Here is an 8,524-nt window from a genome sequence, read left to right on the forward strand (position 1 = left end):
GTGACAAACACTGTGGCCAACAATATGCACAGTGATGCCAGTGATGCTGGGCGCTTGTTGGTGGTGTGGGCAGTTGTAGTGGATGGCAGTGATTTCAGAAGGCAATATGGAGGAGTGGATGTTATTTATCTGAACGCTAACAAGGCTTTTGACACAATCTCCTGAAGTATCCCTAGACCTGAGCTTGAAAGAGAAGGTCTGAAGAGCAAGATAGAAAGGTTGATGGAAAATTGACTGGACCACCAGGTACAAGGAATAGCATGCAGCGGGCCAAAGTTGAACTAGTGGCTAGTTACTAATGGTGTGCCTCAAGGGCTGCTACTGGGCCTGATGCTATTTAATGTCTTCATTAAACCTGAGTATTGGAATGAGATGGACTTCCAGCAAGTTCACTGATGACACACAACAGACTTAACAGTCAGTGCACTGAAGGGCCATGCACTGAAGAGGAGTCTCAGGTGGCTGGAGAAGTTATTCAACTGAAATTTCATTAGGTTCAACAAAGTCCTACACCTACTAAGGAATAATGTTATAATAATGCAACAGCACAGGCTGGGGTCCGTCTGGCTAGAAACATGTATGTGGACAATGTGCTGATCAAGAGCCAGCAGTGAGCCCTGTGTCCAAGGCCAGCAGCATACTGGCTGTATTACCAGGAGTGCAGCCAGAACCTCAAGGGAAGCAATTACTCCCATTGCTCTGGACTAAGAGCATATCTACAGAGCTGTGTACAGACTGGGGCCCCACACTAATGTAGGCATGGACAAGCCTGAGCAAGTTCAGCAATGGATGCCAGGATAATCAGGTTGTTGGGGCATACTGGATACGAGGACAAATCAGCAAAGCAGAGTTACTCATCCTGGAGAGAAGGTAATTAAGGGTCCTCCTCTCTGTTCTCTGTAACTATGCAAGTGCTCACTGAGAAGGTACAGCCAGACTTTTCTGGAAGTGTACAACAAAAGGGCCAGGGGCAGTGGATGCTGGTTGCAATGAGATAAACCCTGTTAAGATACAAGATCTTTACATTGAAGGTAATCGAGCACTAGAACAGATTCTCAGAGAGGTTGTGGGCTCTCCATGCTTGGATACATTCAATACTTACCTGGTTAAGGGACGTCAAAGATCATTTAGTTCTGACTGCTAACTCAAGCACCAGCCCAGGCTGTCCAGTGCCTCATCTAGCCTGGACTTGAACACTTCCAGGGATGGGGTTCCCATAACCTCTCTGGACAGTCTGTGCCACCACCTCACCACTCTCTCGGTGAAAAATCCCCCAGCATCTAAAAATAAAGACAATGAAGAGACATGACTTTCCCCAGCACAGCCATAAAAAAAGCCAAATTTGCAACCAAAGTATCATCTTTAGCATCGCTTCAGCATGGAGAACTGTGTGAGAAATTCCAAGCTGATCTGAGTGAAGATCTGTCCAGATTTGAGTCAATGGGAATTGTGCCACTTACGTTAATGATAACAGGATTTCACAGGCCTATATGCAAAATCCTGGAAATAATTCATGACTGTAAGGGCAGTATTTAGTGCAATAATAAGCGAGGTGAACAGGCTGACATGAAAATGCTCCTTGTTCACAACCTTTGCCTTTAGTGGTTGTTGGTTTTTTTTTTTTGCTTTGTTTGCTTTTGAAAGGCTTCTTGCAAACTGAACTTAATGGTATTTCTGATGGTGAAACAGGAATTAACATTTTTGATGTGAATTTGTATATGGGGAAGTATACGTGGCATTGTGATTGGGAACTTCAGTAGCAGGGAATTGCCTGATGCACCCAATGAAGTGTGTAGGACAGACTTCCGATGTGTTCACTACGCTTCCATAAAACCTCCAAAGATATTTTAACTTGAGTGTATGGAAAATAACTGAATAAGAAAAGTTAAATGTAGATGATAGATAGCTATGTGATACAAGATTTTTTCAGCATTGCTCCACTAATGTAACTGATTGAGTACAAGATGTGTTGCTTGCCATTTCCCGGAATAAAAAAATGAGCTGTTGAGTCTTAACTCCCTATTCCAATTATGGTTATAAAACACTGAATCAATTCGTTCTTTAAAAAAAACCAAACCAACAACAACAACAAAAAAAGCACTTGCAATAGCGCTTGGAATTAAACAGTTCAACAGAATTAATAATGATTCCAGATGGGTTGTATTTGGCACTAGGAAGCGTGTGAAAGGAAACATTTTAGGGAACTCATTTTAAACCAGAAGTTTGAATGATTTATAAAAATCCTTGAAAGATTTGTTCACGAGTAAAAGCACTCTTTCAACCTTTGCACATTTGGAGCTAACAAAGGATGTGACACTCACTGAGTGAGAATCTCGCTGCTGGTGAGAAACACGCGTATGATCACTAACAGAAATGGCTGAAATAGTAAAATGAAAAGCCCTTGCAATGCCAGATTCTCAGCACACCCCGTGTGCCTTATTTACCTATTAGTTAAATAAGGAAAAATGTCAGTTCCTCGCCTTTAAAGAGTACTGGAAGCAGGAAAACCTTTGTGATTGTGAGGTCGATAGGTGGGTGCTAATACCTGCAGTGATATATGGAGAACAAGAGCACCTTCTATTTGTAATTTAAACTTTTCCTTAGGTCTGTGAGAGACAAGACACTGGGCCAAAAACAGTGAGGCCTGTGTCTGATAATAATTAGTTTAGCATCTAACATTAGGCCAACTTGGAAATACTGGAAAAGGATAAAGGCACATTTAAAAACACTTATCCACAAGTAAATGTTATCATACTCCACTGACTAATTGTCTCCCTTTCCAGCAGTATCCTTGTTGTAACCACAAAGTATTTAGTAGACATTGAGCTCTCTTAAATGCAAGTCAGCAACTACAGCTAGGAAAAGAGTTAGCATCATGTGGTCAATCAGCTTCTTTACTGGTTACTGATGATTCATAGGTTATATTTACAGAGGAACAAGGAAACAGATTACACACACTTCATGTGTTAAATTAAATCAATTATTAATAGGCAGATGGACATCTTACTAACTTGTATTCTGTAATGAACTTGTGTGAATGGTAAACAGCAAAGCAGAATCCAATAGAGTGCCCTGAACCACTTTTTTTGTTTAATCAATTATGGTTTTAGTCTAGTGTCAGTTAATGGAACTTAGTGAATTTCTGCATCCTGCCTCCTCTTCTGTGATGTACAGCACATTCCTTGATCAAGACTCAAGGGAGGATGTCTTTTGCAGGGGAAGCAAAAAAAAAAATGACTGCACACCCAACTTCCTTTGCAGTGGTCCAAGCTCCTGAAAGCTCACCTGTTTTAATGAATAAGTGACATTCTTCTTTATCTACTTTCAAATGTTAACAAATGGTTCCACAGGCAAACTATTGGATGCCATTGCTTCTTGGAGCAGTCATGTGTTGATAGTAGCATGGCTTTGTTGTGTGTCATTATTCTTGTTACGATGTAAAAGCAGATGCAGCATGATTAGGAATTTCATTTATTAATTCTAATTGTTGAAAATAACTGTGCTTTCTCTTCTCATTTGCTTTGGGAGTTCTGGCCATAGACACCACTTTCCGTTCATCCTCTTTAAGAAGGTTTACAAGCCTACTCTGTTGTTTCTTCTGGAAGCCTCCTTGTCCTTTTCTGGGCTTTTGATATTTTGCAAGAAGGGCTATTCCCTACCTTCTTCAGTAGCTTGCAGGAATGGTATCATATTGTCCATATTTGGAATTTTTCCATTCATTTGATATATACGGATGAATATGACTTCATAGTGCTTGAACCAGAACTCATTGAAGTGAATGGAAAAATTCCTAATTCCCTCAGTTAGTGGGCCTCATAATCTTGGCTTTGGTTACTCTGAAGCTGTGTGCCTTTTCTAGAATTACTTAGAAGTTTACAAAGCCAAGGGAAAGTTTTTGTAAGTATGGCAAAAATGGGACATCACAGTTTCACAGCACCACAGCATGGCTGTGTATGAATTAGAAGAGTCAGTAAAATAATACTAACAATTTGGAATTCGTGTTGGGCTCAGGCAGGCAGCGCGGAGCATCAGCAGCTTTGCCTAGAAGTGCAGGGAGGAAAGCCAAAACTCATCAACATTTCTTTTCAAGGAAAATAGGTTTTGAAACAATGTAAATAAACACACCACCAAAGAGGGGAGGAGGGGATAAAATTGTTATTTTCTGGAAGGACCATCTAGGATGAAGGGTTTTTTCCATTTAGGAGATGGAGAGGTCTGTGGAAAGAAAGAATTAAAATCTGTCAGATAGAAACACACAGTCTGGACAAGAAGAGAAACAGGTAAATGAAAATTAACCTGTTCCTTTTTAGAGTCGTAGCTGTCTGTGAATTATTTGGTGTTTTAAAGATCTGACTTTCTGACAAAGGACAAGTTTCAACAGAGGATTTTTAACCCGTGTATTTTTACATCCTTGTGCGATGCAGCAGATATCAACACTAACATTTCTCTTATTTACAGAAATAACACTGGATTTGACTGAAGCCCCTGGAGAAGTATGACCTTGCTGTTCTCCCTTGCTAAGAGATACAGCCTTCCTGTCTCCTTGGCTAAGCCAAGGTACCAGCAGAGGCTTGAATCCTGCAAGATCCGATGGCTTTCTGGGTTGCTTTAAGCTCACTAAAAGCTGTGTTACACAGTTATAACACAAGCTTCAGGTCTGCATGTGCATAGTGTTATTTCCTTTTGGGGATATATCCTTTGTAACACCTTTCAGACTTGAGGAAGAGGCTTTTAACTGTTTCCTTCTGGCTGGGGAAGGAAAGGACAATTCCCAGCCCATTCCTTGGCTGTGGTTTTGATCAAATCCTGGCTGTTGCAACCAGGGCTCTGCAGATGTGGGAACCCCTGAAGGAGAAATTAAAACGTGGCTCTACTTCTAATGCAGATTGTAGGACATCAGATAACTGTCTGGGCATGCAGGCACACAATGCTTGGATCAAAGAAAAAGCTTACAAACCAAATCTCATTGCTTTAGATACCTTTTTGTTGTTGTTGTTGTTCTTAAAAATGCAAATTTTTAGTAGAACCAGAAGTATTTCTGATATGTCAAAACAGGCATTTGAATAAACTTGCAGATTATACAACACAGTAGAAAGTGAAGCTCATTTCTGCTTTCCCAGTTGCCTAGGTGATTAACATGAGATAAATACAGTTCTTCCTATGTCTGCTCTTAAATCCTTAAGACAAGGAGTTTTTGACTTGGTGTTGCAAGCTGTAAAGGTGTTTCAACAGCCAGATTTCACAAGAGTTGGACTCTCCTCCTTTCCCATTCCTTGTGTCACATTTCTGTTCTGCAGGTCACCTTACAGGTGATATTTAATGCCCTCCAAACCCTTCATGGTCTGGGAGCTGGGGTGGCTGATCTCAGTGGTTTGTGTGTTTATGTGTAAAGCTCTCACTAGTTAAAAGCACCAAGTAATATGTAATTATCTGTAGTGCCATTAGCACCCCATAAGCATTAGAGCAGCAAAAGGTGGTCAGCTGTGAGGAAAAAAACAGATTGCTGGGCTAGAAATCGGGATTCCAACTGCTGCCTCTGGCTTTGGCACCGGATGGTGTAACCCTGAGCTAGTCAGCTCATTTCTAATTCCTCTCTTAGTTTTTCCTCTGTCATCTCTATTTAGATAGAATGTTCTTTGCGGCAGGGATTGTCTCTCCCTGTGTGTCTGTACAGTGTGTGACACAGCATCTCCATGGATGGCTCCAAGACGCAGAACCTTCATGAGAAGAGACTTCTGCTGCAGAAATCTCCATGTACAGTGGCTTCAGAAACCTCAGTTCTGCTGCCTGTTCTCCCTTCTCCTTCCCAAAGATCTCAGGCTGTTTGTAAGAGAGCCTCAGCTAGAGTCTGCTAAATGCTGAGGCCTTTGTTTGACAGATCAGGAAAGAGAAATACAGGAACGTGGAGTGGATTTCTCCACCTCGTACAGGAAACAGGCTTTTTTTTCCTCCCTCCCCGGATTCAGTGCTACAAAGAGATGAGGCATTAAATAATAAATACATACATAATCCAAGCACGCTTTCCAGCTTTTACCTCCTGCTTCCTCTCCTTCATGGGCCCACAGAAACCACCACATCTGCATGTGCTTCCTCTACTGTCTCCTCTTTCTTCCCCTCCTCTGCTGACCTCTGGAAGCACTTCTGGGATTACCTGAGCAGCTCAGATGCACACAGAGAGATCTGTGCTTTCCAGAGACAGCCATTGAACACGCCCATGATGCCTAATCCAGCCTGAGGCTGTGGATGCCTGCCTTCACCTACCCTTGTTTACCATCAAAATGAGGCAATTGCTGTGGGACTGTGAGCATCCACACATTGACAGTAATCGAATTTCGTTGTTTCTGCTGCTGTGTGTTTCTATCTGGGAAGCCAAAAAGGACATTTTCACCCTTCATTTCATCTCACAGCATCACAGTGGAGGAAACAGATCGGAGTGGTGTCTCTTGTAAGGGCTAAACTGGGGTAAAGGTGAGCTGCCTTTTGCATTGAGAATCATAGAATCATAGAACCATTAAGGCTGGAAAAGGCCACTAAGACCTCCTAGTCCAACCATCAACACAAATCTGCGCATTGTGAATTTGGAGCTGTTTCAGGAAGGAAGCTTAGGGAAAGAAAAAATATTAAAGAAGGAAAGAATTTTATTATTATGCTTAATTTTGCTTTAAAAGAAGTTGTTTCCGACGTGTTGGCTGGGCTGCTGTCAGTACAGCGCTGTGCAGGGCGAGCAGCCCCGGCTGTTGGCTGGGCTCGCAGGGCCACCTAGCGGGGTGGGCAGGAGGAGCTGGGTCACTGCTGCACCTCCCGAGCCTCGTTGAGGCTGCAGGGACTGACAGGATGCTTTGGAGAGCTTACAGCCAAACATCCATCAGACAAAGACTGGGGCTTGAGAAGGGCATCGGAACAGCATTGCTCAGACTGCTGTTAACTGGAAAGCCTTCCAGCCTGGATTCTGAGTGATTTATTCTCTAAAGCCCGGTACAGACACAATAAACACCTACAGTGGCTCTGTGTGGGATCTGAATCAGTGGTGGTGTGATTCATGGGACACGATGTCGGGTCATTATGTTGTGATGCAGTCACCTACAAAATGCCATTCACCTGTGCATTGCTTAGGCAGAAAAAGCAGTCGGAACTCAAGAAGACAGGAGGACCCCCAGAAAGCAGCAGGGCTGGGCCTACAGGTCCCTGCTGCCTCCTCATCCCATGTGCCTTTGCTGACTCTGTCTCTCAAGACTGCCTCCTTGATTGCACTCCCTCCATGGAGGCTTTCATGGGGGCAGGTTGTTACCTGATCCCTTTGTTTCCATCACAAGTCTAACACTTTCCTGGCCTCTTCCCAAGTACCTACGTGGGAGGGCCTGTATGTGGATGCTACATTTTGGATTGATGGCATCCTGAAACCCTCCAGCCCAAGCCTGAAACGGAGGCATCACATGTAAGCAGTCCCGTACAGTGGAAAGCCAAGCCCTTTCATTAGCATGTGCATTTCTTTTTTTTTTTCTCTTAGGTTGAATACAAACCTTTGTAAACTATAAAATCCGGATCTGGGAAGGAACATCCTCCTGCCCCCACTCTGGGGATGGAGACCCTGAAGACATTCTTAACACACACAAATTTAACATGAACTGAAGCTCCTGAATCAGAAGCAGACACCCTCAATGGAGAGAAGCAGTTATGCTGTTGACATCCTGAAATCCTCTTCTGAACTGATTATGTGCTAGCAGTAAAACTGACACAGTTATGGTTATTAAGTTGTTTTCTGATTTTTATGGTTTTTGGGTGTTTTTTGTTTTACATTTTACCAGAAACATAGAAATTCTCTCTTCGGCCTAATAGGCTCTTGCATCATTTCTGTCCTGTGTGCTATATTAAAGAGCATCTACATCATCAGCAGATATTTCTGCTGTGCTGAATCTGCACACTAAGTCAAACTCAAAAGTGCAGGGCATTTATCCCCCCTGGCCTTTCAGCGTAGACTTAGTGGTTTATTGTTCATCAGTTCTGTATTCTAAATGGTGATGCCTGGAAGAAACACTAGGCAATATGTTCAGCGTAGTTTTTGGTGCCAGTAACCTGTGTTCACACATAAAATCTAGCAAAATACAGTTTATACAGAATTATGATTATAAGTGTGTATACAAATAGATGGAAAAAAAAACCAACTCTCAAGGAGTTTCTGCAAATGACTTAATGTCAAGCTGGAAGTAAATGTCAAGAGAGTGTTCCGAGCAGATGTGTGGAGATCTTCAGGTCTGATGTTCGTCAATATTGTTATTAGCGATTTGGAGGATAAATACAGAGTACACTTGTGAAATCTTCTCAGTCTGGCAGGTGGGATCGTTACGCAAAGTGATAAATTAAAGAGATGGTCTGAGATCAACAAGGTGAAGTTCGCTAATGATAAGTGTGAAGCACCATACTGCAGGGGGAGATATCAAATGCATAAATACCAAATGGGAAATAATCAGCTCAGCATCAGCATGAGAAAATTATCTTGTGTGTAAAGCAGTTCATAAATTAAGTA

The 8,524-nt window shown here is 42.4% G+C and overlaps 1 long non-coding RNA gene across 4 annotated transcripts in view; it reads left to right on the forward strand.

The window, feature by feature from the left end:
• Positions 1-8,204, forward strand: part of LOC107310868 — a 31,985-nt gene extending 23,781 nt beyond the window's left edge. For 2 of the 4 annotated variants that reach the window (XR_004306616.1, XR_001553785.2), the window contains one exon: positions 4,459-5,086. This is a non-coding gene — a long non-coding RNA (uncharacterized LOC107310868). Of the gene's footprint in view, positions 1-4,202; positions 4,281-4,458; positions 5,087-7,507 lie in introns of those variants that run through there. The other 2 variants (XR_004306618.1, XR_004306617.1) reach the window with 2 other exon arrangements.
• Positions 8,205-8,524: the final 320 nt, after the last annotated feature.

Source organism: Coturnix japonica, chromosome 3 (assembly GCF_001577835.2).
Source record: "Coturnix japonica isolate 7356 chromosome 3, Coturnix japonica 2.1, whole genome shotgun sequence".
Classification (NCBI taxonomy): domain Eukaryota; kingdom Metazoa; phylum Chordata; class Aves; order Galliformes; family Phasianidae; genus Coturnix; species Coturnix japonica.